The sequence below is a fragment of the Silene latifolia genome, chromosome 8, assembly GCF_048544455.1.
Source record: "Silene latifolia isolate original U9 population chromosome 8, ASM4854445v1, whole genome shotgun sequence".
In the NCBI taxonomy this organism is placed as follows: Eukaryota; Viridiplantae; Streptophyta; class Magnoliopsida; order Caryophyllales; family Caryophyllaceae; genus Silene; species Silene latifolia.
Window position 1 is genome coordinate 19,356,363 of NC_133533.1, and position 27,437 is coordinate 19,383,799.

Consider the following 27,437-nt stretch of genomic DNA (forward strand, 5'->3'; position numbering starts at 1 on the left):
AAAGAACCTTGACGAATAATAGGAGACTTGTTAGGAGGAATTTGGGAGGTGTTGGTGAAGTTGTTCAACCCACTAGTGAGTTTGTCAATCCTTTCGCAATAGAAGGAGAAGAGAACCCATTAAACAATACCACACAAAATCCACCTACAATGCCTAAATTCTCGTCACACTCTATACCCACCGAGGAGGATCTACCAAATGGTACTCCTACCCCACAACATCTTACCGGAAACTTTATTGCCAAGTCCGCCTTCATTCAACTAGTTGAGAGGAGCCAATTCGGGGGAATGCCTAGTGAGGACCCTCATTCTCATATGGAAACATTTTGTGATTATTGTGAAGCTATCTCTCAAACGGGCGTGACTCAAGACCAAATAAGATGGGTCTTATTTCCTTTTTCGTTAATCGGCACCGCAAAGCAATGGTTGAAGGGCCTTGATAAGGCCACCCTTGGAATAGATTCTTGGAAGAAGCTAGCTCTAGCTTTCTACAAAAATTCTACCCACCAGAGAAGACCAATATGCTAAGAGCTCAAATTACGGGTTTTAAGCAAAGGGATGAAGAGTCTTTGTATGAAGCTTGGGAGCGGTTCAAAGGTATTTGTCGCTCATGTCCTCACCATGGACTTAGCGAATGGTTTTTAGTGCAACAATTTTGGAATGGTTTATATGAAGATTCAAGGAACATTCTCAATATGGGATCAAATGGAATGTTCACCGAAGTAGATGACAATCAAACATGGAACAAGATTGAGGAAATGGCGGTCCATAATTCGCAATATAGTAGGCCTCGCAAGGCTACTAGAGGAGGAAAGTATGAAGTGGACACCGTGACTCAATTGGGTGCTCAACTTAGTGCTCACATTGACACAATCAACTTGAAGTTTGAACAAGCTATGGCTAGACTTGAGGAAAGCTCAAAATCATCAAAGCATCATGTCAATGCCATGACGGCATCCTCATCAATCCCAAGCGGGATATGTGAGAATTGTGGAACCTTGGGTCATGACTCAAGTGAATGTAGGGGAACAACCGAACAAGTCAATGCTTTCCAAGCTTACAAAAGTGGCACCCCTTATTCAAATTTTTACAATGAAAACACCAAGTTCCACCCAAATCTCTCATACAAGAGCCAAAATGTCCAAAACCCTCAAACTACATACACTCCACCACCCATGAGAAATCAAAATCAAAGACCCTTTTTCAATCAAAACCAAGGCTACCAAAATCAAAATCCATACAATCACCACAATGACCAAAGTTTTGATGTCCAAAAAGCGGTCATTCAAATGCAAAAAAATCAACAAGAATTCTTCACCCAAATGCAAAAGGATAGCCAAGCAAAGGATACCACCATCAACAACATTCTAGCTCACACCAAGATGTTGGAAACACAATTGACCCAACTAGCATCTTCAAACTCACAAAGACAAAAGGGGCAATTACCACCCCAAGGTAATCCCCCTAGACATGAAACGGTTAGTGCCATTCACTTGAGAAGTGGTACAAGATATGAAGCACCAAAGAAGCAAGTTGAGGATGAAGTTGTGAGAGCTAGTGAGAATGAAGTTGTGGTGCAAGGTCCCAAGGAAGGGGAATCATCAAAAGAAGAAAGTTCAAAGAAAAATGAAGACAAAACCAAAGAAAAGGAGCCCATTGTGATTAGACTTCCTTTTCCAAGTCGTCAAGCCAAGCCCAAATTTGATGATCAACTTGGAAAGTTCATGGAAATTGTGAAGAACTTAGAAGTCTCAATTCCTTTCACGGAATTAATCAATCACGTTCCGGCCTATGCAAAGTACATGAAAGATATCCTCACAAAGAAGAAGTCAATCCGGAAACTTGAGACTATCGCCTTCACTAAGGTGAGTAGTGCAATTCTTCAAGGGAGTTCACCTCCAAAGTTAAAGGATCCGGGAAGCTTCTCAATACCGTGTACCATTGGCGACACAACGATCAACAAAGCCTTATGTGATCTAGGGGCTAGTGTGAGTGTCATGCCGTACTCGGTAAGTAAAAGGTTGGGAATGGGAGAGCTTAAATGTACCAACATCACTCTTCAAATGGCCGATAGATCGACGAAGACACCGCTAGGGATATGGGAAGATGTCCCCGTGCGAATTGGGAAGTTTTTCATCCCGGTGGACTTTGTCATTGTTGATATGGAGGAAGATTCCAACATTCCAATCATCTTAGGAAGACCTTTCCTACACACCGCGGATGCGGTGATTGATGTGAAACATGGAGAACTCACTCTAGAAGTGGGAGATGAAAGCATAACTTTTAATCTTGACAAGACCATGAGAGCTCCTCGTTTGCATGAGCCATGTTTCATGATTGATCATTATAGCCGAAAAGATGAAAAGAAGAAATCGGAACTCCAATGGAGGAAGAAAGTTGAAGATGCTCCATTCAAAGAGCAAGTGAATTGTGAAAAGGAGAGCTTGCAAAGCTCATCAAAATCAACCAAGGAAGAAGATGATGGCCTCATTGGCCAAGAGAAGAAATTGGGAGAGTTGTCTCCATCCAAGCAAGAGATTTTCAATGATCAACTCAATGAAGTTTGTGGTCTTTGGGACGACGAATTTGAAGGGATCTTTAATCCCTACATTGGGCATGCCATCGATCATGATCAACAACAAGGGCCACGGTCTATTGAGGACCTCTACCACAACAATGAACAAGCTTTTAATTACTTCTTCGAGGTGTTGAGCAACATCAACAACACCTTGAACATGCCCCCTTGACATCTCATCAAGAATGAGAGTTTGGTGGAGTCCTCCCTAAACCACCACTTGTAAATATTTCTAACTCCCTAACTTACATTTAATTTTTGTATTGCATTTTTGTCATTTTTGGATTTTATTTACTTTGATCAAAACAATTGTCATGAAAAGAGAGAAGTGAGGGAGGGACTAATGATTTTAATTGATGTGTAGTGCTTTACCTTAGTGTGGGGATGGCAATTGCCTAGGCTATTCATGCCTTAGTAATGCCCCCGCAATGAAGAACACAAGATTTGAAAGAAAGAAAGAAAGAATGATAAGGGAATGCGTTGGTGCACGGATGGGCGAATCCGTGTACACAAGGACCAATCCGAGCGGATTCACGAGAATCCGCCCGTCTGCGAGAGGATCCGAGCGTCTGCCGAGAAGACGCCCGTCTTGGGTGGGCTGAAAACGCAAATTCTTGATCGTGTTGAAGAATCGAGCGGATTTCTGGAAAGACGCCCGTCTCTCAGAATCCGTCCGTCTTGTGATCAATCCGCCCGTCTTGCAGCTGAAGAAAAACAAAGAAAAATCTCTGGATAAGAATCCGTCCGTCCTGCACGAAATCCGCCCGTCTCATCCAAAAAGAATCCGAGCGGATTCTCCAGAATCCGCCCGTCTCTAGGCGGGATTTTTGAAAATTTGAAGCTGAAGAATCCGAGCGGATTGCGCCTAATCCGCACGGATTGTCCCTGCAATTCGAAAATGTCGAGTTCTTTAAATACCCACCCCACCTTCATTCATTCATTCATTCACTCATAAACACTACCCAAAACATCAAAACCCTCATCCTCTCCATCTCAAAAACAAAAACCCTCAACAAAACTCACCAAAATCAAATCAAACCATCTTTCAAATAACAAATCAATCACTCCATCTTCATTAACAATCAAAACCAAGCACAAAATCTTCACCTTTGAATTGATTTTTGTTCTCATAAAGGCAAAGCCTTTCACCTTCAAAATCAATTTGGGCATTCTACAAATTGAAGATTTTTGATCTTTTTCTTGGTTAGCTCATCAAATGGCAAGAACAAAGGGAGCAACAAAAGCAAAAGCAAAGGCACCAAAGACTACAACTCTCTCTCAAAGGCAAAAAGCTCTACAAATGAAGAAAGCTTTGGCAATGGTGGTATCAACACCAAGCTTGGAAGTGCAACCACCTCAACAAATTTCTATGGAAGCATCACCCTCTACTCCGGTAATTAATCAACTCTTGCATTACCCGGAGGTAACATTCATTTCCGATTCTCATAGAAATACATTTGTCAAGTTTGCTATGAAACAAATTCAATCCACCAAATTCATATGTCAAGATGCTTTAGAGAAGTTGGGTGTTCTTGAACAAACAAGAGTCTTTTTCAATGCCATGGGTTTAAAGAAATTGTTTGAAATGAAGGAAGTAACATACCCCTCCCTTGTCTTGGAATTCTTAAGTTCTTTAAAAGTGACAAAAGTTGAGAATAGGGAAAATATTGAGTTTCGTCTAGCTAACACTAGTAGACGCATTACCTTTCCGGAATTGGGTAAAATTTTGGGTCTTAGCGATGAACATAAATTCTATAAGCAATATGGGAAGTATGATCCCGAGCCTCTTTGGGAGGCAATCTCCGGGAAGAAATTTGAAGATTTCAAAGCTTGTCGTGCTCTTTTGGTCCATCATCCGGGCATAAGAATATGGCACAAAGTTGTGGGAAATACCATAATTGCTAGGAAAGACACCAATCATTTTACGGGACTCGATTTTATTCTCCTTGAATCAACTTTGAATATTGGAAGAATTCACACCAAGCCTTACAATTCTTTGAGGCTATTGGTTGATAGATGGCTCCATGTAGATAGTGGGAAGAAGGGTCAAACCGTAATTGTTAATGGCGGCCTTGTCACGGTCCTAGCCAAGCACTTTGATCCTAATTTCAATAAGGATAGCAAGTACAAGGCTAAGGATGGTGGCCATCTTATTGATATGTCCACCTTGATTAACAAGTTTAAGTGGGTTGCTCACAATTCCCTTGATACCAAGTATGGGTGGCTTACAAGTGAGGCTCGATCATTCACTCTACCCGCAAAGATTTGCCGTCTTAGTGTCCACCGGACCAACTATTTACTCCCCCTATCCACGGAAGCCGAGTACATCATTCAACAACAAAAGGGTGATCATGAAACTCCCTCCTCTTCCATTGTTATACCACCTTACCCCTATGATTATGAAGAGTTCAAACCGCAAGGAGTTGAAATTGGAAAAGATTATGTCACTCTTCTAATGCAAGCCATGCACAAGCAAGCTTATGAAGATCGGAAGAATGCTTATTTGGCTCAATATCCTCCCCTCCTACATCTAGCTAGGCAAGGACTCCTTGATCCATCTTGTCCTTTGCCTAGTTGGGCGGATAGAGAAGCCTTATTTCCGGGTGCATCTAGGGGCGTGGTGGAAGGCAATGAGGTTGTTGGAAATGATGAGGAATTTGATGATAACATTGAGGATGAAGAAAGTGGAGGTGAAGATAATGAAGATGAAGAAAGAGATGGTGAAGATAATGATGAGGAATTTGATGATAACATTGAGGATGAAGAAAGTGGAGGTGAAGATAATGAAGATGAAGAAAGAGATGGTGAAGATAATGATGAGGAAGATAATGATGAGGAAGAAAGCAAAGAAGAAAGTGTCAAGGAAAGTGGCAATGTGACCACTTCTCATGAGGGAAGTGATGATGATAGTAGCATGATGGAAGACTAGCCTTGGAGATTCCTACTCTCCCACGGTTTGTCTATATCTCTTTGTATTTTATTTCATTTTGATCATTGTTGGTTTAGTCCTAGCAACATCAAAGGACTCACACCTCGGTTCCTTTGAGGTGTTCTTTATTGTTCCCACTTTTGTAAAATCCAAAATGACAATCTAGTCTCATGCATAGCATAGCATGTGCATGAACTCCCCCATGCTTTGACATTAGCAATAGTGTCTTACTTGGTTTGGGGAAGTTAATGCATACGCAACGGGAGGTAATTTAAATTATCCTCTCCGTCATAACAAAAACCATGCATCATGTAGTATAGTTTAGTGTAGAATTGCATTTAGTATAGAAAATCATGCATCATCTTTGCATAATTTCCATCATTTTGGCCATTGAGGACAATGCCCACATTAGTGTGGGGATGGGAATTCTAACACTTAACTTTTATTCAAAAACCATAAAAATTGAAAAAATTTCAAAAATCATAAAAATTTAAAAATTGAAAAAAAAAAACCAAAAACAAGTTCATTTCCCTTGTATATATTGTCTTGTATATATTGTGTTTGTTTCATCCTTGTTCACTTTGATTGACTACGCCACATCCGAGACGTGAGGATATTGAAGACCGCATGGTATGATCTTTCCAATCTCCTTTTTCCTCTTTATGTTAATGACTATGTGGCTTTATTTTGATTGATGCGGTATAACAATGTGAACTTAGGATTGCATCTAGTTTATTTGGCATACTAGTTGGTAGAATCATTTGCATTAGGATGTTTATATGTTAGTTGCATCATGGCATGTAGTTGCATGTTAGAAAATTTTGCGAAACCGTCTACTTGGGAAGCTTGACAAGTATATATAGGCCCTAGTAGATGCTTTTTGTTCTTAAGACTTTGCTTGTTAGAATGCTTGTAAAACACCCTAGGATGTGTCATGCTAGTATCCTTTGACCCATGGTTTAAAGCCTAGTCAAGAGTACCTTGTGGTGTGATAACTCCTTGGCTACCGTTTATTCCAAGGTGACCCTTGAAACCATGCATACTTCTATCATTCATCCATGTTCTACCACATTTTTGTCATCAAAGGGAATGGGCACAAAAAGAAATCAATTTGAGTTCAATGAAATGAAAAGTGAAAGAAAGTTTGCAAAATGCATCAAAAGAAAAGAGGAGCAAAAATAGACTCCTAAAGCTTCAAATACAAGGCACCCTCGTTACTAATTGGGGTGACTTTGAAAATGTTCAAAAGAAATGCAAAAAAAATTGTCAAGTATTGAAATGCCAAAAATCAAAAAGAAATGGCAAGAAAGTGTTCTCAAAAAGTCAAATGCCACAAGAAATTGGGGGGAAAAACAAAAACAAAAGCAAACTCCCAAAGTGAAACTCAATATCTATTGATCCCTTTATCCATCGTATCCATTTTTGTGCATGGTAGAGAGGGGACGACCCTTCTTCTTGTCTAGGCAAGAGGGGGAATTCCGCGATCCTCCAGTGTTTCTAACACCATAGGGAGTCTACTCTTGACAAAAGCATTTAACGATTGAGGACAAAGGTACCCTAGCTTGACACCTTTTGGAGGTGATTTATTGGTATCCTTCTAGGCTTAGTAGTTTGAAGAAATTGCATCTATGAAGGATTGTGTACCCTTGAATTGCTTCCCTTGTAGATAATTTCCGCCACTTAGATGAGGAAAGTGGCTATTCTTTTTGTAGATGCATCCATTATGTGTTTTTGTGTGCTTTAATGATTGGATGTGTCGCCATTTTGGCAAGACCCACCTTGCCTTGCAAGAAGGCATCCTACCTCATGGTTGTCTTGTTGTGAGTTGAAGGGGCGGAGTGAGACCCGCTAATTGTCTCATATCGGCTATTATTATTAGGTTAGGTTAGTATTGGTCCTAGTCTTTGTCACCTCTTTACTCGGGACGAGCAAAGGTTCGGTTTGGGGATATTTGATGCGACCATAATTGGCGCATATTTAGCCCCCGAATTACCATTGTTTCTATGCTTTTTAGTGCCTATTTGGGTCATTTCTTATCTTTAGTTCTTTGTTTTGCATATTCTTTGAGATTTTGATCCCTTGGTAGGAAAGGAGTAAGAATCTTGCATTTTCATGGCAAAACAAGGCTAAATTGATCATATTCAATGACCAAGCATCAAGGAGAGACAAGACTAGAAGGCCTTTGTACATAGCATAGTAGAAGAGCATTGTTGAGAAAAGGATCCTTGAGTCCCCAAGGAAATCCCCAAGGAATTCATGAAGAAAAGGGAAGAAAAAGAAGAAGGAAAGTGGCTGAACTACAATCCGAACGGATTGTAGAGAATCCGTCCGTCCTCGCCAGTCCGAGCGTCCTCACCAGGAATCCGCTCGGATTCCCCATGCCCAGTCCGAGCGTCTTGTTCCTTGATCCGCTCGGATCGTCCATCCCAGATCCGGCCGTCCCGACTCCCATCCGCTCGGATCACAAAGACAAAGATAGTTTCGTTCTTCAAGCTACGAAATGGAGAAGCCCTTCTCTCGGACAATCCTGGAGGCTCCTTGCTCAACTTAAAAGTGTAATTACTAGTTTAGCCCTTAGTTAACCCTAATGCATCCTCCCTAATTTTCACTATAAATACCCCATTAGTCTAATTAGAGGAGCATGTTCTTCTTATCAATAATTAGAGTAGTTAATATCAATCAAATCTCTCTTCAATATTGTAATCAAATATTAATCAAGTTTTAATCCAAGTTTTAGTTCTTTAATCTCTCTCTAGTTCTTCATTTATTTTGGGTAATTAGAAGATTATTGGGTTTATTGGGAGATTGACAACCTTCCATCAATCATCAAGTTCTTCTATTATTCTTGCTTTATTATTGGAATCATTAGTAGGTATAATCTCTTAATCCCTTTTTAATTATTGCTAATTACTTTCATTTATTCATCATGTTTCATTATGTTAGTATGATTGACAACTTTTCTAGCATGATCAATATGATAATGAGTGAGTAGTCTCTTAGCTAGGGTTTAATGGGTGAGTAGGGGAAACCAACATGGGGAATGATTCATGCTTAAATTAATATGCTTTCATATCTTATTTGCTTGCTTGTTTTGATCTTAATACATGCACATGTTATATTTGATGAAATGCTAAGCCTATGAATCCTTGCATTTACTATCATCTTCTATCCTTTCAACTTGACTTGTAAGACATAACCCAACTCGAGTCTTGTTAGACCATGCATGTGTTAAGTAGGGAAGATTAAGTCGACTTGTAGGTGTTGTACAATCCAAGAGATTCGGCTCCGGGACCCAAACTTTCCTAGGATTGTAAGATATAACCCAACTCAATCCATCACAACAATAATTGCTTGCTTATAATTTGAGAACATGTTTGTATGATCATATCCCATGATTCCCCTATGAACCCATGACACCCTAGTGCTTTTAATCAATTGTTTACACCCTTATTTCATTTACCTTGTTAGTTTATTTTCATTGCTATTTTAGTTTAGTGACCTTCTACATCAACCCAATTTGTGACACCCCTAGACACCACTAGTTACAATAGAATCTTCATTTCAATACCCGTCCCTTGGGATCCGACCTTTACTTGCCTCTTTACTAATTGTAGAGTTGTTTGTGAAGTATAAATTGTGTTTTGTATCGACCATTGACCAACGACCACATATGCTTAATTGTGAACACCAAATGGCTCCGATCAATAGCTATAGAGCATCTCAGGCGGCCTGATAAAATTCCAGTGCCACTCGCGGGGATGATACACAAACATCCTGTAGAAATTAAATCAAGACTCAGGGAACGTCCAGCAACTCAAAGGACGGTCTAAAACTGTTTCGAGGAGCCATATGTTTCAGTGGTTCAACACAGGCCAAACACAACAAATGTCGTGACATAACACGCTTGCTTCAAGTTAAGCAAACAACAATAATAGAGAAAGCATCCTACATCAGAATTTACTGTAAGCAATTCTTCAAAGACAAACTAACAATCTGAACAACCAACTCCAACATAGTCCAATGAAAACCCACACGCTTATCAAATTCTGGAGTTACAAACTAATGCCTTAATGATGACCCAGCCGCATATAGCTTACTTTCCAGGGAAGAGATCATGTTTTGGGAGAATTTCGCATCCGGTTGTAGGATTATCATCTCCCCCATAGGTGCATACAGTAGTTTCTGCAATGAAATAGTGAAGAACGTGTCAAATAACCTACAACTGGCTAAAATATGACCTCATAACCAATTTTTTTTTTCAATTATTCATTGGTCTAAAATTCTATATCCTTAATCCTTATATAAACACCAAGCACTAAACTGGTTGTCCTTTTTTTTATCGTTAGCTGTCATTCAATGCAATTCTCGGCTTGTTATGGACTAAATGGAAACAATTTTACCTTGTGTTGTTAACACAATGGTATGGCTGCATTCATCTGGCCCCTCAAGACAGTAAGATAGTGCACTTGTTTTAGTAAGATAAAATCTAATGGACCTCTAAGGCTGTACCTCAACAATTGGATTGATACGTTTGGAACAAAGCAAGGAGAAAAAAAAAATCTTTCCAGGAATAGAGTATAAATATAGCATTACCTCAAACTGTGTTGGATCAAAGAGTAGGTTAGCCTGCCAAGACGCCAACATTTCGGATCCTATACATGAAAGAATTTACAATAGCTATTAAATGGATAATTAGTTGAAGTACTCTAATACACCAAGGAAACAAATATCCTAACTAATGAGACCAACATGATTAAGGTCAATTTAGAGGCAGCTTCAGACACTACACACTTCTCCGACAAAAAAAAAAAAAAAAAACAGATCAACAACACGATCACTATCTTTGCCATTCCTAAAGTTACCACCTCCATATCCTATACCCTGACAGCTATGTTTTAATATATAGGGCATGCTAATGAGCACAAACATGCAAAGGCTTGTTCAAAATAGCTTACTTGAGGGATTGAAAAATCACAGCATAGAACTGACTCCCTAGCACTTGCTAAGATTTCCGTCTTTTTTCTCACAGCAAAGTGCACCTCTACATTGTCAGCAAAGTTACTTAATCCTTCATCGTTCTTATCAGAAGTGGAAATGAAAGAAAGTTTCTTCAATACAGACTCGAATTCTGAGCACGTGTTCATAATTTTCTGGAAATCGGCTAATCTGGAAGCATCATCCGAGACAACCTGGTCAAAAAATATTAGAGAGTTGCAGACTTGCAGCTATCGGAAAGAAAGTTTGGAACAAAAGAAATCAAATATCATGGGAGAGGATAGAGAACCAAAAAGCAAGAATTCAGTCTTGAGCTACTGAGCATTCAAGCAAAATTACGAGGATCAAATTTTCGATAGAGAGAAAGGCTATAGCATCATACATCCAGCTCATTTGTCAAGCTCATACACATTAAGCACTCTCCTAACTATTTCTGAAAGTAATCGTGCGTCATAATTGAAAAGTTTTTGAATTTTTTTTTATCAAGTTTACAATAATTAGGGTGTCTACGTATCTCGAAAGTATCAAAAGTTCACGCAATTTTTTTACTTAATTTACCTTTAGAAAACGGATTATAATCCTTTCCAACTTGGAAGTCAATGAACAGAGAACGCTCATTCCTCATACTCACCAAAGTCATTCTATATTTCAGTGTAACCTTCATCAAGTTGCTATATCATATAAACTTACGGTGATAAGCGTACTGTGAACCCACTACATATAATTCCATACTCTAATTAGAAAGGATGAAAGGGTAGGGGAAGAAGTTATGCTCCCACCTTATTCACGGTCTTCCTCCAAGACCTTCCAAATCAATGCATAATCTACGACTGTAGATTCAAATAGTATGTCTATAATCCAATTCTACAACATCTCACTATTCAGCCTAAGACAACAAACAAAATGACAATTGCAAAAGATACACATAGTTATCAAAAATCAAAGATTATTAAGTTGATTCTACACATCCCTATCATCATCTTCTTCTTGTTCTTCTTTTTCTTCTTCTTCAACCTATTATCTTGATGCTAATTTCATAAAAACGCTTTATCTTATTCGATGGGCAAATATGAAAGTTAGTATATTTGGTTGGCACGTTTCTGCGTTTTGTCTTCTCAAGTTAATAAAATAATGCAGTGCTCATCACCAGCATTTTGTTTTTTTGTGTGTGTACAGACCAACTAATCATTCATTTATAATTCTAACACCTAGAGTATAGGCATTAATTAATGCCTGAAACAACATACTTTGTCAAAATCTTTCACCAGATTGGCCTCCAATGAAGAATTGGTCTCATACTCAATCCAAAGCTCTTTTATTTCATCCGCTGCAATAGTTCAAAGAGTATAGGTTTCACTTCATAAAAGAGAGCAATAAGCTAACAATACGTGAGAAGTAGGGGTCGGGGAGACAATGCAACATACCTCTCATGCCGCCACCAAGAACTTCACACATCTCATTCAAAGCTTCCTGTTCTCTTCTGCGCTTTTCTTCTTTTGGTACGCCATCAGATGGTATTATCTCTCCGACAATAGCTACATAATCGAAAGGTCAACAAAAAAGAGTAACGTGTATGCTTGACAATCTAGAAAAAACCAACCTTAGGACAGAGTAACACCTAAATGAAATGCCCTGCTTATTGACTTCGAACATTTAGAAATGTTTCGAAGTAGGTCAATGAGTCAATCCAACGTCATACCAAACCATTACCTTAACTTCTCAAAAGGCTCCTGCTAACTTAAGCTAAAGATGAATGTTCAAACTTGTTTCATTTTTAACAGGTATCCTAAACTCCAGCCTTCGCCAACACCCTACCCAAACATAATCGATTTATGTTAAAAGAAAGCTCCTACTGAAAATACTCATTGGGTAGTGTGCTATGATGAGAATAGTCTTGAAACCAAATATCACTACAACAACAACAACAACATTACCCCAGTGCCTCAATGGCTCCCGTAAATTGCGGGCTAGGGGGGTCGGATGTACGCAGTCTTACCCTTGTGTTAGCTACACAAAGAGGCTGTTTCCGAATGACCCAAGATGAAAATTGCGTCGAGAACTGCATCGAAAGATCACTACTTCACAAGAGAAAGAAGCGTAGCCACTTTAGTGAGCCATTTTGCTTTATTCCATCATAATCCAGAACCAAAGAGTAATGAATCTTTGGCTCCATTGGAAATATGGATTTAAACCAAATATCACTCCATGAAATAAAAAAGATGTCGGGACCTATGTCGTAGTATTTCTTCGAAAGCTTAAGTGAACCCTTTAATGAATAGGTTTGCAGCATAATAGCAATTAAATTCTATTGCTATGCATCAAAGCAGACATTTGGGATGCCAAGCAGTTAGAAACCGGCCTACTTTCCCTGTTACAGTAACAAAAAAATCCAATGATACTAAGCACTACAACCAACCAACAAGAGCGACATAATTTACCATGGCAAAGGGCATGGGCATACCTTCAGCAATATCATGAACAATTGTTATCTTGATACACCTGTCATGACAATGTTTAAGGAAGAATTAATATTTCATCAGCAAGGGACAGCCTACTTATCGAGAAACTACAAGCATTTGTGGCTTCACATGGAACTTAACAAAATAAAGTCATGGTTAAGTTGGTTCTACTAATTACTTAAACTACACCATTAACAACAACCTAAAGAGAAGGTTAGATCAAGATTTGTACTACCTTATAGGCGTAGGGATTGAAATATTATTTCGAGCAATTTCCTGAATGCTATCGACGGCAGTGATCACCTTCATGTGAAGCATCGTAAAGGAAGTGTGGATTACACAAAACTTCAATCTCTTGAAATTTGAGGTTTCAAGAAAAAATAATCATTATTCAGCAGATATCTCATCACTGTATTGACCAAGCAGTGACATCCAACTCTCTTAGATTTTACCTGAAACACAAACTTTGCTAAATTACAAATCAACATGATACTTTTACAGTACCCAAGGCGAAAAGGAAGTCAAATTAGAACCAAGTTTACTCGTTAAGATGAAGGAATAAAATGGGTGTAAAGTGTGAGAAAATGCGGAAATTATCTCAACTATGCTTATTTACAAATTACAATCTATAAGACACCAATCTGATGCAAACACAGAAACGTCGATCAATTGTGAAACTTACAAAATGAGAGAAGACAACACCATAATTCCTTTTGAAGAATCGACCTGAAAAGGGTCGCATTGGGTAACTTCGGGTTTGACTTACATCCATATCATTTTCGCATTTGAGTATTTCCAAATGGCACAGCAGAAACGGTCGCCTAAAGAACTACACTGTCATAAGCTCGAAAGAAATGATAATCAACTCTCTGCACAAAGATGTGCCAATTCCTTCCGAATGCTACTGATCCTGCACAAAGTCAGTAATGTTACCCCTTTTCTAGCTGTATTAATAAACCCAAGGCAAAGATACATAGCCTATAACATATGGTCGACCTCGTAGTGAGAGCTGGAATATGGAACTAAAAAAATATGATAACATTATAGCTGTATTGCATACCGGCACTTTCAATGATCGATTATTAAGGAGGGATCCTCCTTTTTCATGTCAGCAGATCTGTGTGCGTGCGTCAAACGGTTTGCATGACAATTAGGGAGATCACTCAGTACATCAATTAAGAAGGCAATAATAATGAAAAACACCACCAAATAAAATCAAAATCAACATTCAAAATTCAACCGCTAAGACAAAGTAATACAAGAACAGTTAACAAGCTATACTTGAAAATAGGACTGAACACAAAAGCCAACCTAAACTTGGACCCCGAAAGCTCAGCAAAAACATCATCCAGACCAACAACAAATTTATACAATATTATTTGAAAAAAAAAATCGCTTTTCTGAGATCATCCCAAACGTAAAGGACAATGTGGATCTCATTTTTAAAGTTTTTGTTAAAAAAGGTGATATTAAAAAGAGAGAAAAAAAGGGAAACCTATACCTCTAAAATCCGATCAAAGATCTCCAACTCTTGCCCACTAAAACCTCGAATATAGGTTGAAGACGACATTCGCTCAAACTCAAGCACCACACAAAATCTACAAAAACAACAACACACGATTTAAGATAGTGTCAATTTCAATTGAACCGAATAACCATAGGTTTGTACAAAACATAATAACACTCGCCACCGTCGGGTCTGCTGCTCCTACTCCGATTTCTGATACATAGCGGGAAAAAATGATATATAGCTACTCACAAGTCAATAATCCAAATACAAGCTTAAAAATCAAACCTTGAACCAGCAAATCAAAATCGGGTCTAAACTCCTCAAAACATGAACCAATAAAACCCGAAATTCCATTAAATCATCAAAATAAATCAACCAGAAAAAAGTTTACAAAACTATAACCTCACCAAATGCTTGAAATAACTACAAAGCACCCAATTCCGCGCAATTTGTACCTTCCTCTTCCCACCCTATTCTTGTAAACTGATCATACGGTCATACCATAGCCTAGATACTCTTACATGACTACTGCTTATGGGAAAGACTATTTTCATGCTCCTAATCAAGTCGATTGTGATTTAAAGTCCTCTGAAATTCCCTTCAACCAAACGAAAATATGAAGGGAATCCTGTAAACCCAAAATTCTGGAATCTGAAATCTCACAGTAATTGCACGAGCACTTGATGCAATGGAAGGAGATACAACAAGGAAAAACATGCTTTACAAATAGCTAATAGCTGAAGAGTACCTCTTGTGCTTGAGCTAAACCTTTGGGAAGAAGATCGCAATAATTGCTTGCCAAATTTGTTCCCCTCTGAAGTACAGCAAGGTGGTCTTGTAAATGTTAATGTTATAGAAAAACATTGCGAATTATAGAAACTGATAACTGCAGTTAGGTTTTTATTTTTACCCCGTTGTCGAACTTGAAATTTCCAGCAAAGGAAGCTCCATCACATTATCGAAGCTTCACCCGGTTCCAATTATAAAAATATGATGATTATAACAATGAAGCATGTTACAGAATAGAAAATCAAAGAATTAAGAAAACCAACCCTAATCGCATTCGGATTCTCCTGTTATTATATGTTTACAAGCACTTAGAAAACAATGATAACCAATAAACATCATATTTTTGCGGTCCTCGAATATGTTCATTTTTCCAGCTAAAAATTCCCAAGAATTTTCATCTAGTGTTACTGAATATCGATTACCTTCCTTTATAATCCACTGTTATTGGTGCCTAGACCAAACAAGCCAACCAACTAAAGTTGTATAGCCGTGAAAAATAGACGACAGGTTAGGAAGGTAAAGGAACTGTAACTCTAGATAATAGGCACATCTTCGTCTCTAGCCCGGACTACATTCTGAACTGTAAGAGGGGTCCCGAGAACGCCCCTAGGGCCTCGACAATATTCAAAAGGTCAAAATTGTGTACCCCAACATGGACAAGTTAAGAACAAAGATTTGAAATAGGATGATAAGCACAAGAAACTTAAGGGTAGAAGTTAAAAATAGGTGATAACAAACTCAAACTTACCCGCAAGAAGTCATACAAGTCATTGCTAACGCCACTTTCATCGTGGCGAAGATCAATGTCATCAGAAGTGTAGCTGAATCCAGTTCCGGTTGTCTGGTCGACATAGATGGGTTTGTGCACTTGTAAAATCGATGAACAATAGCTTCGAAATCAATTATTGATTTCTCATAGGCTTAGACAATTCATTTTCAAAGATTTTCATATGTTCAGCCCGGTAATCTGTTTCAACTCGCTGTTAGTCCAATTCTCAAAATCGATGAAAACTCTTCGTAAGCAATGCACTCACCGGCACTTCAGTGATGGCATCACAGTTCACAGCTATCTCAACAGGAAGCCTATATGAAATTAAAAAATATTAAAACAAAACCCTGAAAACTTTTTTTAACCTTCCCGCTCATCTACCAAACGTAGTCCGTATATACATATGTAGAACTATATCATGTCTAACCAATGTCTATAATTTTTTTTCATGGGCTATTGACTAACCAAACAGACAGTAGTTTCCTACACATACAGAATAGGCACAAGCATATACCCGAACTTAATTCCCAACAAGAAGGCTTTACACATCCATAAACACGAACAGAAAACCTAAAATTCAATCTACACAGGTCGTCGCTACAAAACAGAACGTCAGTACCACAAACCTCGCTAGAATCAGAATAATAGATCGAATACCAAGCTCCAACAAGAGGACATGACATTCAACACACAGTTATATAGCAAACCAAATCTGTACCCAACAAAAGGGCCATTTCAAATATAAATGTAAGTGCGGCAACAAACACTATAGCACACAACACTGACAACTAAATCATAGCGTTAATTATTCAAGAGATTGAATACCAAGCTCAACTCCTGTCATCCTCGGCGGCAACTAAAAAAAGGCACGATAATTAGAATCTAATAACAACACTACTAACAACAATACTAAATTACTAATAATAAGCATCTATCTAAACTCAAATACTGAAGACAAATCCAGAAGCATAACACCAAAACCCTAACGCGACATTCATACCCATTTTTATCCAAAAAGCGTAAGATCCATAATTCGAGACACAATAATAGATCAATTCACACGATTCAATGACCCTTCCTTCCCAAATCCCAAGTTCAATTAACGCAACAACACATGCAAACAGGCAAAATAATGCAACAGAGTATAGTCTTAGTAACAAATATACTGGAAGAATGAACGAGCAAAAGAATAAAAGATCATACCATTTCTGGGTAACAAGTGTATGAACAACGTCCCTAATTGGGCAAATCACCATACACGTGTAGTGCAACCGAACAACAACACTAAACTCGCGCATGCATGCAGCAGAACCGACTTTTTCGACAGGCCAGAAGACACCATTAAAATCGATACACTAAAGTTGTCCAATTGATATACTAAAGTTGTCGCGTACAGTATCACACCCATAAATGATAAAACCCAGAAATTTTAGTGATTATATGGTGACGGATTTGGGGAGGGTTAATCTGAGATGAGAAAGGGGTCAAATGAAGAAGAAAGAAGAAGATCGCAGAGAGAAAGATAGAGAGAGAGAGAGAGACAGAAGAGAAATAGCAGTGATAAAATAACAAGAAGAATACAAACGGGGGCAAAATGGGTAGAATTGGCCAAATATATACTGTTCTGGCCAGTAAAGGAACTTGGGGCTTTTTAAAGAGTATGGAAATGGTATTCTCTTTCAAAATTCTAATGTTGATACGCCTCAACAAAACGGTCGGGTTGAACGTAAACATCGACATATTTTAAACGTCGCTTGTGCCCTTTTATTTCAAGCAAGTTTACCTTTATTTTTTTGGGGAGAATGTGTCCTTAGTGCGGTCCATCTTATTAATCGTACCCCTACTCCCCTTCTTAATGGGAAGACCCCATACGAAATGTTATTTAATAAACCACCGCCAATGGAGAATCTTCGTATTTTCGGATGTCTTTGTTATGCCAAAACCTTAAATCGTAGCCGAGACAAATTTGCTTCTAAAAGTAGAAAATGCGTTTTCATTGGGTATCCGTTTGGAAAGAAAGGATGGCGTCTATATGACTTAGACACCGGATCTTATTTCGAGTCTCGAGATGTTGTTTTTATTGAAAATGAATTTCCATATAAATCTCTCGACATTCACGATAAGGAGCATACTAGCTCTTTTCTTCGTGACACTCTTCAACCTATTGATCAAGTTGTCATAATAAGCCACCCTTCACCCGCCACTTCACAGCCCACTACACCCTTGCCCTCCGACACGACTAACACCACGACCACCACACCCCCTAACCCCAAAGATACACCATCCGAAAACCCAACCATATTGGGCCGAGGCCATCGTCTCAAAATTCCGAATTCCAATCTCAAAGATTTTGTTCAACCAAAACGAGCCTCTTCTCACGTGCTCACCGCATCAACTCCGTCATCAGGTACTAAGTATCCGATTTCTCATTATGTTAATTATGCTAAATTTTCTCCTAATCACCAAGCTTTCTTATCGGCCGTGACTAAACATCACGAGCCTAGTTCATTTAAAGATTCAGCACAGGTTCCCGAATGGAAAAACGCTATGCAACTCGAACTTGATGCACTTGAAAAGAATCAAACTTGGACTCTCGAACCATTGCCCCCCAACAAAAAGGCAATAGGCTCCAAATGGGTATACAAGATTAAATACAACGCCGACGGTACAATCGAAAGGTACAAGGCTCGCTTGGTGGTTATGGGAAATCGACAAGTTGAAGGGATAGATTACAATGAAACTTTTGCACCCACAATCAAACTCGTCACGGTTCGTACACTCCTCGCTATAGCCGCCGCAAAACAATGGACCCTACACCGAATGGATGTTCACAATGCTTTCCTTCACGACGATCTCAACGAAGAAGTTTATATGAAACTTCCCCCGGGTCTCACCACGCCTAAAGATGGTCTGGTTTGTCGCCTTCGCAAATCCTTATATGGCCTCCGTCAAGCCCCACGGTGTTGGTACGCTAAGCTCGCTTCCGCATTAATTACATATGGCTTTAAGCAATGCCCGTGTGATCATTCTTTATTCTCCATCTCAACAAATCATACGGAAGTACATGTTCTAGTCTATGTTGACGATCTCGTCATTTGTGGCAACAATGACGAGGTCATCCAAATTTCAAGGATTATCTAAGTCTGTGCTTTCATATGAAGGACTTGGGCATCCTCAAGTATTTCCTTGGTCTTGAAATCGCAAGAAATGCATCCGGAATTTTTGTGTCCCAACGCAAGTACGCTATTGATATACTCACGGAAACCGGTCTCCTAGGGGCGAAACCGGCTACAATCCCCATGGAACCAAATCACAAATTAGCCCTTTCCACGGCTCCTATTTTGCATGATCCACAACCCTATCGCCGTCTTGTGGGTCGCTTGGTTTACCTATCCATTACTCCTCCGGAGCTCATATACTCAGTTCATATTCTAGCTCAATTCATGCATGCTCCTACAAAGGACCACTGGGCTGCCGCGCTTCAGGTAGTACGTTATCTTAAAGGCTCTCCGGGTCAAGGCATTTTACTTCGCTCCGACTCCAACCTTCGCCTCCACGCATATTGTGATTCGGATTATGCCGCATGTCCAACAAGCCGACGATCTATCTCGGCCTACATTGTTTTTCTCGGCTCATCTCCCATCTCATGGAAAACAAAGAAGCAAACAACTGTATCTTTGTCATCTACCGAGGCCGAATATCGCGCTATGGCAAATACGACATGTGAATTAAAATGGCTCAAGAGCTTAATAACCTTCATGGGTATCTCCCACACCGAGCCTATTCATCTTCATTGTGACAACCAATCCGCCCTTCACATAGCAAACAATCCGGTCTTCCACGAACGGACAAAACATATTGAGGTTGATTGTCACTTCATACGGGACGAAATACAAAAAGGCACAATCACAACAAAATACGTGCATAGCAAATCTCAGCTCGCTGACATATTTACGAAAGCCCTCGGGCGCATACCATTTGACGAGCTTCTATCCAAGTTGGGCATTTCGGACCTACACGCTCCAACTTGAGGGGGGGTAATAGCCATCTATATCCTCTCCAAATCAGTCCATTGGACATTACTCAAGAGGACCGTTGGTCCCTCCTACAATCATGGGATTTACCATGATTCCTTCCTCTTATGATATATCTTATAGCTGTTGATTTGTATTTACCGTAAATAGATAGCTTGCACATTTGTATAAATAGCTTCTCATGTATTCTTGTAAATCACGACTGACTTTATGCAATACAATTATTCACCATATATTCCAAAGATTATCATGTTTTAGTAGAATTCCTATCTTAAATGTCATACTTTAATGTTCATTGCTCGTGCAGAAGGATTCACAAATGGAGATCCATATCAACAACTATGTAATTGGAGATTTACATCAACGACCATGGAGCTTCCTTTGTTATTCGATTGTTTAGTAGTGAATGCTTTTTTGCTTATTGGCTTGATCATTATATCAATAGGTTTTGAGTGCCAACCAGTAAAAGGACCTCTTTGGTTAGAATCTACTAATTATTATGTTGACGGAGTATGGAATACAAAATTATTTAGTGCTCTTGTAGATTTCTCATATTATTTGTTGCATAGTGGCTTATTTTCTTATTCAATGTCAATAGAACGTGCAAACTAAAGTATATGATCAAATTCCATAATAAATTGTGGCCGAAGCCCTAACAAATGTTTACTTATGAATTAATATAAACTGCACATCATAACGATCCCGTGAATTTCACGGGTATCAAGACTAGTTCTTGATTAAATGCCAAGGGGATCCAAAGTTTATGATTAATGCCCCTTAATTCACCCAGTTAATTGCATCATTTGGCATTCTAAGCTTCCCAATTGACTTGGTCTTTGGACTTTCTTTTGGGCTTGACTTTCATTTCTTTATTTTGATTCAACCCATTGTTCATTTCTTCCTTCTCGGGATTCCTTTACTTGGTCTTCTCCAAAAAGCCCTTCCTTTTGCATGTCTTGATTGGTTTAGCCTCGTGACTTCTTTAGTGTTTGCCATGCATACTTGACTGGAAAAAGCTATAAAAGCTATATTTCTTACAAAATACAATGAATACGAGGAAACACAACTAGAACACTGAATTAGCTCATTAGATCACTATCATTAGTGCAAATGAGTAAATGACAAGTAAAATAGAGCTAAAATAGGGGGTTAGAATGTATATAAAATGGACCTATCAATATATGCAGGCAGAACACTTCCAGGACATAAATTTTGGATACACTTCATCATTGGGTCAAGTAACTAAATTTACTTTTTAAATTTGTAAATGTATACTGGATTTTATTTATAATTCTGGATACTAGAGCTGGGCACCGGTCCAAAACCGGACCGGACCGGAACCGAAATCGACAAAATTCATGGATCGGGACCGGACTGGATTACAAAAATTCCGGTCCGAGATCGGACCGGAAAAATTCATGAACCGGTTGGACCGGAATTACCCACTTTTTCAAATTCCGGTCCGAAAATTCTGGTCCATTGGACCGGGATAAAAATACGATTTTAAGAAAAAAAAATGCAAATAACAATAATTCCGGGCATTCCGGTCCAAACCGGTCTGGACCGGACCGGAAACCGGAATCTTGAAAAATGATGGACCGGAATTAAAATTTTTAATTCCGGTCCACTAGATTCCAATCCGGACCGGTCCATTTTTCCAGTCCAAACCGGATTATGCCCACCCCTACTGGATACTACTCAATTAGCTTAATTTCCAGTCACGAAACACGCATGATAATTGCGATGCTAATAAGCACTTCGGTTTAAGTCGTTGGATAGCTAAATTTATGATCTAGATTGAAATTTAGTCATGAATCTATGATCTTGATTATGCTTAAAAAACACATTTGTCACTCTATCTTCACGAATTAATCACGAATGATAATAATTGAATACAGGTGATATTATGATACTCCTCATTTTTTGAATTCATACAATCTCTTGAATATACGTGAGACGTGAGTAGTATTTTATTCATATGTTCCATGATTTGAGTTCTTCAATTGGTTAACGAATATAGGTAATGTCGTAAAGGTACCAACATAGGGTTGGCAAATAGGTCGTTAAGGCTAAGGTAAGTATTGAACGAGAATTTAAATTAAGGGATTATTTGGATCACTTACTGTTACTTGTTATTAAGCCATTTCAAATTTGAATTATCCTAAGCATGTCTTGTCTCGAATATAGGCCACGGTCAAATCGGGTCCTATTCCGGTCATGCAATTTTGTTGCATCATAAATTTCAAGTCGGATTATTTAAATCGGGTCAGACTTAGCGGTTCTACTTGTAAGTTCTAACTTCTAACCAACAACCTTGAGGAAAGCGGGAAAAATTCCTTCGCAAATCGCAATATTCTGAATATTTCTCATGTCATTTGACTTGTTTACCTCAACGCTTATCCTCTACTCTCTTTCCTCACTAGACACTGTTCTTCCCCAATTAATACAGCGAGAGTGATTGATTAATCAATCGTCGATTTATATGAATTGAATTGCAGATTTGATGCTTTCAATCTATGACAATTTGCGGTATGATTTCAATACTCTCTCTCCTGCTAATTTTAGGTCTAATTCAAATTTTTTAATTCATTTATATATTTTCTGTTTTTTCGATTGAATTCGAGATATTTGCTTATATTTGATGCTAAATTGCGTAATAATTCTTGATATGTTCCAATTTGCTTTCCTTTTTATGCAGAATCTCGATTCTAATAATTTTGATTTACGTATGCTTGAAATTTGGAATATTAGCGTGGTTTGAACAATTGAATTGTACCTAAATAAGCATTGAAGTGAAAATTAACAACTTTTAAAAGCTGATATATGTAGAAGCAGCAAATATAAGTCATTTTGTTAGTTTGATCATTGAATTATTGGAAGATAGATGTTGGGAAGGTAGTATGACTTCATCGATTATGACATATGAGCATTGTTGATCGATGAGGACTCCGGAAATGCGGGGTTAGGAGGTCAAGATGAAGGCGACCTTTACGTGACAAATTGAGAGACCTTTTGGCTATGGGAAACATTTGAAAATTTTGAAATAGAGAGAAATGGAGAGAAGGAAGGTGAGGGAAGTGGGATGATTCCGAATCCCTTGTTTGAAAAGGTGAGGAAAGGGAGGGAAATTGTGAAAATCATAAAGTATGTGAGGTCAAAGGTGCTTATGTTGCAAGTTTCGATACAAAGACATTATCCAGCTAGTAAAACTTCTTTCCATCTATTGGTGGCGTTTCTCAGTCAGTATGAAAGTTTCAAAAACCCTGATGGTTCAGAGTGTGAGGAAGATTAGTACTTCAGTAGTCGTCCATATGGTGATACACCATATTTTCATCCGTTAATAAAGAAGCAAGACTTTTGTCATCTCAAGGGAAGTAGAACCCTCCGGAAAAAAACCGACTAGGCAAAAAAGATCACCTTCACTATTCAGCTCATAAACAAACTGACCTTAAAGTTGTCAAAAATTAGTAGGCTAACTCGTACTATTAAATTCTTGCATCTGTCAAAAAATTAATAATTGGAAGAAGCAAGACTTTTGTCATCTAAGAGACATTTTACATATTTTGCAGGTATGGTATGATATGTCAGAGAAGCACATTGGTTTCTCTTAAAAGGGTAAAAGGCTCACTAAGTTGCTCCATGTATTCAAAATCCAGTTGTAATAGAAGCACATTGGTTCCATCATTAAGGTGGAAGGGTTTGTTGTAGATAGCTCGCAACCAAGGGATCCTTTCACGCAATGATTCTGATGAGTTTGATATTACAGATGCGGACCTTGCATCATTGGAATCTTCAAATAAGTCAATTGAAGTTGATTCTGCGTGACAACAACGCACAGAAGTCGACTTTTTTGTTGGAGGAGTAACCAAAGCGTTGGGTCATTGTGTTGCTTTGTTTTGAAGAATTTCAGTCATGCAACACGGACTGTGAGTTGTTTCCCTCTTTTTCATGGCATCCATCAACTGAGGTAAATTTGAAGCTGACTTGAACCTAACTTTGGTATATTTTTTCAGGTGAACATGAGTACTGCAATGCTTCGAATGTCCAAGGAGTTCAACTGGAGTAGTTTCAGCTGTTGGCTTAATTCAATCTTCCTTCTACTCGGGCTATCTTCTTACTCAGGTTTTCTCATAAATTCTTTGCTTGCATTTGAGAAATTTGCATGGTTGCTGCTCTCCAGAAATTAAGATTTTTTGTCTATAAAATATAAATGAGTTCGATGGTATATATTACCATCCTGATTAGAGTTTTTTTTCTCCTGATATACAGATCGCCGAGGCACTTGGGTTTATACGATTTGACGAAAAACTTGTCCTGGCGTTCAGAGTTATCTGGCGGTCAGTGGCATCCAGAGTTCTCTCAGTGCAATCTAACCCTGCCTTGCTTACTTGCTGTACGCGCATTTGGGAATTGTGAGGTTAGCCTGCAACCTGATATCTCATAGTGAATTACATGATAATCATGAATTTAGATTGCATATTGAAAACTTGTAGAAAAGGTATGCTACAGAACTCATAGATAGTTCGCAGAAGCACTGGACTTAGAACTAAGTAACGTATTGGATATATATACTCTCAAGAAATTGATAGAAACCAAATCCACGATTGGTGAAACTCCGTAATTTTGTAATGTGAAAATGATCTACTAGCTAAAACAATTATAGATTTCGGAAATCTGGATAGCCGTTGGACACTTAGAGGAACAATACTATGCAGCTTTGATTTCAGATCTTGAAGCTACTAGGTAGTTAGCTTATTCTGACTGCCGCTTTATGTCGGATTTTGAAGTTGAACCTTATGGGATCTGGTCTGTTTTGTGTACTGACATGGTTGACCATGGCTTCGTTAGGTAAGCGTTCACATAAGTATTTGCCAAAAGAAATTAAATATCTTCCAATGTAAAAGATAATTACTCTCGACTATTGAATAGAAAACGACTTTTATGATTTCAAACAAGCCCCTATGGTGAAATTGGTGACACGTTGCTCTTAGGAAGCAATGCAATAGCATCTCGGTTCGAGTCTGAGTGGCGCGGCATGGCATCTTAAAAATTCTCAAAAGACTTCAACAGTTCTCTAGCACATAATGAATAATAATGAGAAATTTAATTTCTCTCATATTTTCATTTGATAAGTTGGTTATAAAGTAGTTGATATCGATTATGTAGTTGATATCGAGTCTGAGTAGTTGATATCGATTATGTGCAACTGAGTTAAACTTGGTTATAAAGTATAATTTAGAAGTATATATATAAGCAGCTCAGACGCATGCCATGCACCAAACTTAGTTTTATGTAATCCATAAATCCTTACTATCCACAGTTTGAAAATTTTCTGTCGGTTCTGCCTAAGTTTCATTTGTACCAAGTATTTGCTGAACGAATTAATGAAAATCATTGGAACTCCAGAAAAGGAACTTTTATCTGGCCTCTTCCTGGGAATTTTTGTTGAAATAATTCCTGAATTATCATAGACCATACCCAGAAAGGCTTAGATGACAAAACAATTGATTTGTGCTGCATTGACCTGTTCTAAAGTTCTCCGCATCTCTCTGCAGATCATGAATTAGATTAATTGGCTTCCGAGTATGGCGTACAGTCAGCTAGTGAGGTATCTTCCTTTATGTTCAGGATTACGTGGAACATGATAAGCAGATTATTGATATATGCTTTCTTAAGGACGTTGAAGAACTTGTAAATTTTGTTATAAAGTTATAAGTTACGAAGTTTCATTTATTGTTATTTCTGAAACATAAGTTTAGCGTTTAGGGAGCTGAACATGGTGACTCCTTTCTTCTGTAGTTCGATTCTTTGCTCCTATGTTGTTTTGTCGGTAGTGTGAGGATGAATATGAATTTAAGCCTTTTACTGAGAGATCGGATGCATTTTCAAATCTGGACTCTATTCCAACCACCATGGTATTGGACCACGTTATTCTGTGGATTATTCTCATCTTTCTCTGCCACTTATTGAATTAGTCTAGCTGTCTATTTTTGTTACACTTTTTTGCCAATTCATCATTCAATTGGGGTTTGTTTCATTGTTTTTTTCAGTTTTGTCACTCTTATGACTTATGAGTCTTATCAAATGCACTCCTGCAACTAAGGGTACTGAAGGGGTCCATCTATGTTAAAATTTTAGGTGTTTTTATCTTGCTCGCATTAAATTACCCACCTAATGCTGAGGTGTAGGATTCAATCTTGGCGATCCTGATACCCACAGGCAAACAGGTAGCTTCTGCTACTGCTCCAGTGAATTTGGGGAATCTCCCCCCCAATGTTTGTGTGTGTGTGTGGGTGGGTAATGGAGACGTCATTTCCCGGTCTTAGCGATAGAAACAGACTTAATTTGACATGCTTTTGGATAATGGCTAGTTAGGTTCCTTGTAGTTGCCAACACTTCATTTAACCATTGAAAATTACTAGAAATCTGAACTTGACCTACCCGACGATATTTTGGTCTTAACTTCCTTGGACTCAGTGTTATCCCAATCAAACGATCCAACCTGAAAATGGCCGATCTGAAATGACCAACACAATATGGCCTAATCCTGTCCAAGCTAATGGCAAGTGCATTCCATACATGAATATGTCTGGCCCTTATTACACTCTAGAATCCTGAAGTGTTCACTATCTTGTAAACCACCTTATTTTTTTGCAGGGTGTATTGCTGGGGCTATCTAACACGGCAGGTGTTCTTGCTGGGTTTTTTTAACAGCTGTAACCAGGTTCATTCTTCAATGAGGTAATGCACAGGACCTGATCTTACACTTCCTAGATTTGATTCTTACGCTCCTTATATGGATTGTCAGAAATCAATCATGGCAACATAAATGTCATTCGCATTCAGATCTTTTAATTTGCATTCTGATACTATAATTTCAACAAAACCTGATGCCTTGTGAACCCGCGCATATGACATGTTAAAGGGATTGGATGCACGCATAGTTGCTCTTATGCTTAACATCATAGATACTGTTTTGTATCAATTATAATGACAATTTGCTACTTAATAAAAATAAGCACAGCAGTTTATTAAGTCAGTTAGCTGTATTGTATCATCCTTAGCTATTACTCTATTTTGATTCTGACTATTGTTCCACAAAATTTATAGGTTCTTGGGACAACATGTTGAAGGTTGCAATAGCACTGTACATGATCGGCACAATAGTCTGGATTCTCGAACACTTTTGCAAATTGTTGAGAATATCCCGGACTGAAAGGATGACAACCTGACTGTACTTTCCCAACAGTCCCCATCAGCCATCTCAGATGGCAAAGTGACAGAGTGGTAAACAATTATGTCAAGGGAGTTGAAAATGACTATGCCATCACCGAATACCCTTCGTACTCTTGAATAACAGTCGGCAAAGGTTAGTCTA

At 38.5% G+C, this 27,437-nt stretch overlaps 2 long non-coding RNA genes and 1 other non-coding gene across 3 annotated transcripts; 1 reads left to right on the forward strand and 2 right to left on the reverse strand.

Moving 5' to 3' along the window:
• Positions 1–520: 520 nt before the first annotated feature.
• Positions 521–627, reverse strand: LOC141597628 (small nucleolar RNA R71). Its single transcript, XR_012522853.1, has one exon. It is a non-coding gene; the product is annotated as a small nucleolar RNA R71 (small nucleolar RNA).
• Positions 628–9,437: 8,810 nt separating this feature from the next.
• LOC141594191 (uncharacterized) lies at positions 9,438–10,221 on the reverse strand. Its single transcript, XR_012522043.1, has 2 exons — positions 10,097–10,221; positions 9,438–9,685 (listed from the first exon to the last, which is right to left on the reverse strand). It is a non-coding gene; the product is annotated as an uncharacterized LOC141594191 (long non-coding RNA).
• A 12,206-nt stretch (positions 10,222–22,427) lies between these two features.
• Positions 22,428–25,999, forward strand: LOC141596552 (uncharacterized). Its single transcript, XR_012522503.1, has 6 exons — positions 22,428–22,588; positions 23,629–23,674; positions 23,826–23,985; positions 24,073–24,181; positions 24,329–24,476; positions 25,615–25,999. It is a non-coding gene; the product is annotated as an uncharacterized LOC141596552 (long non-coding RNA).
• Positions 26,000–27,437: the final 1,438 nt, after the last annotated feature.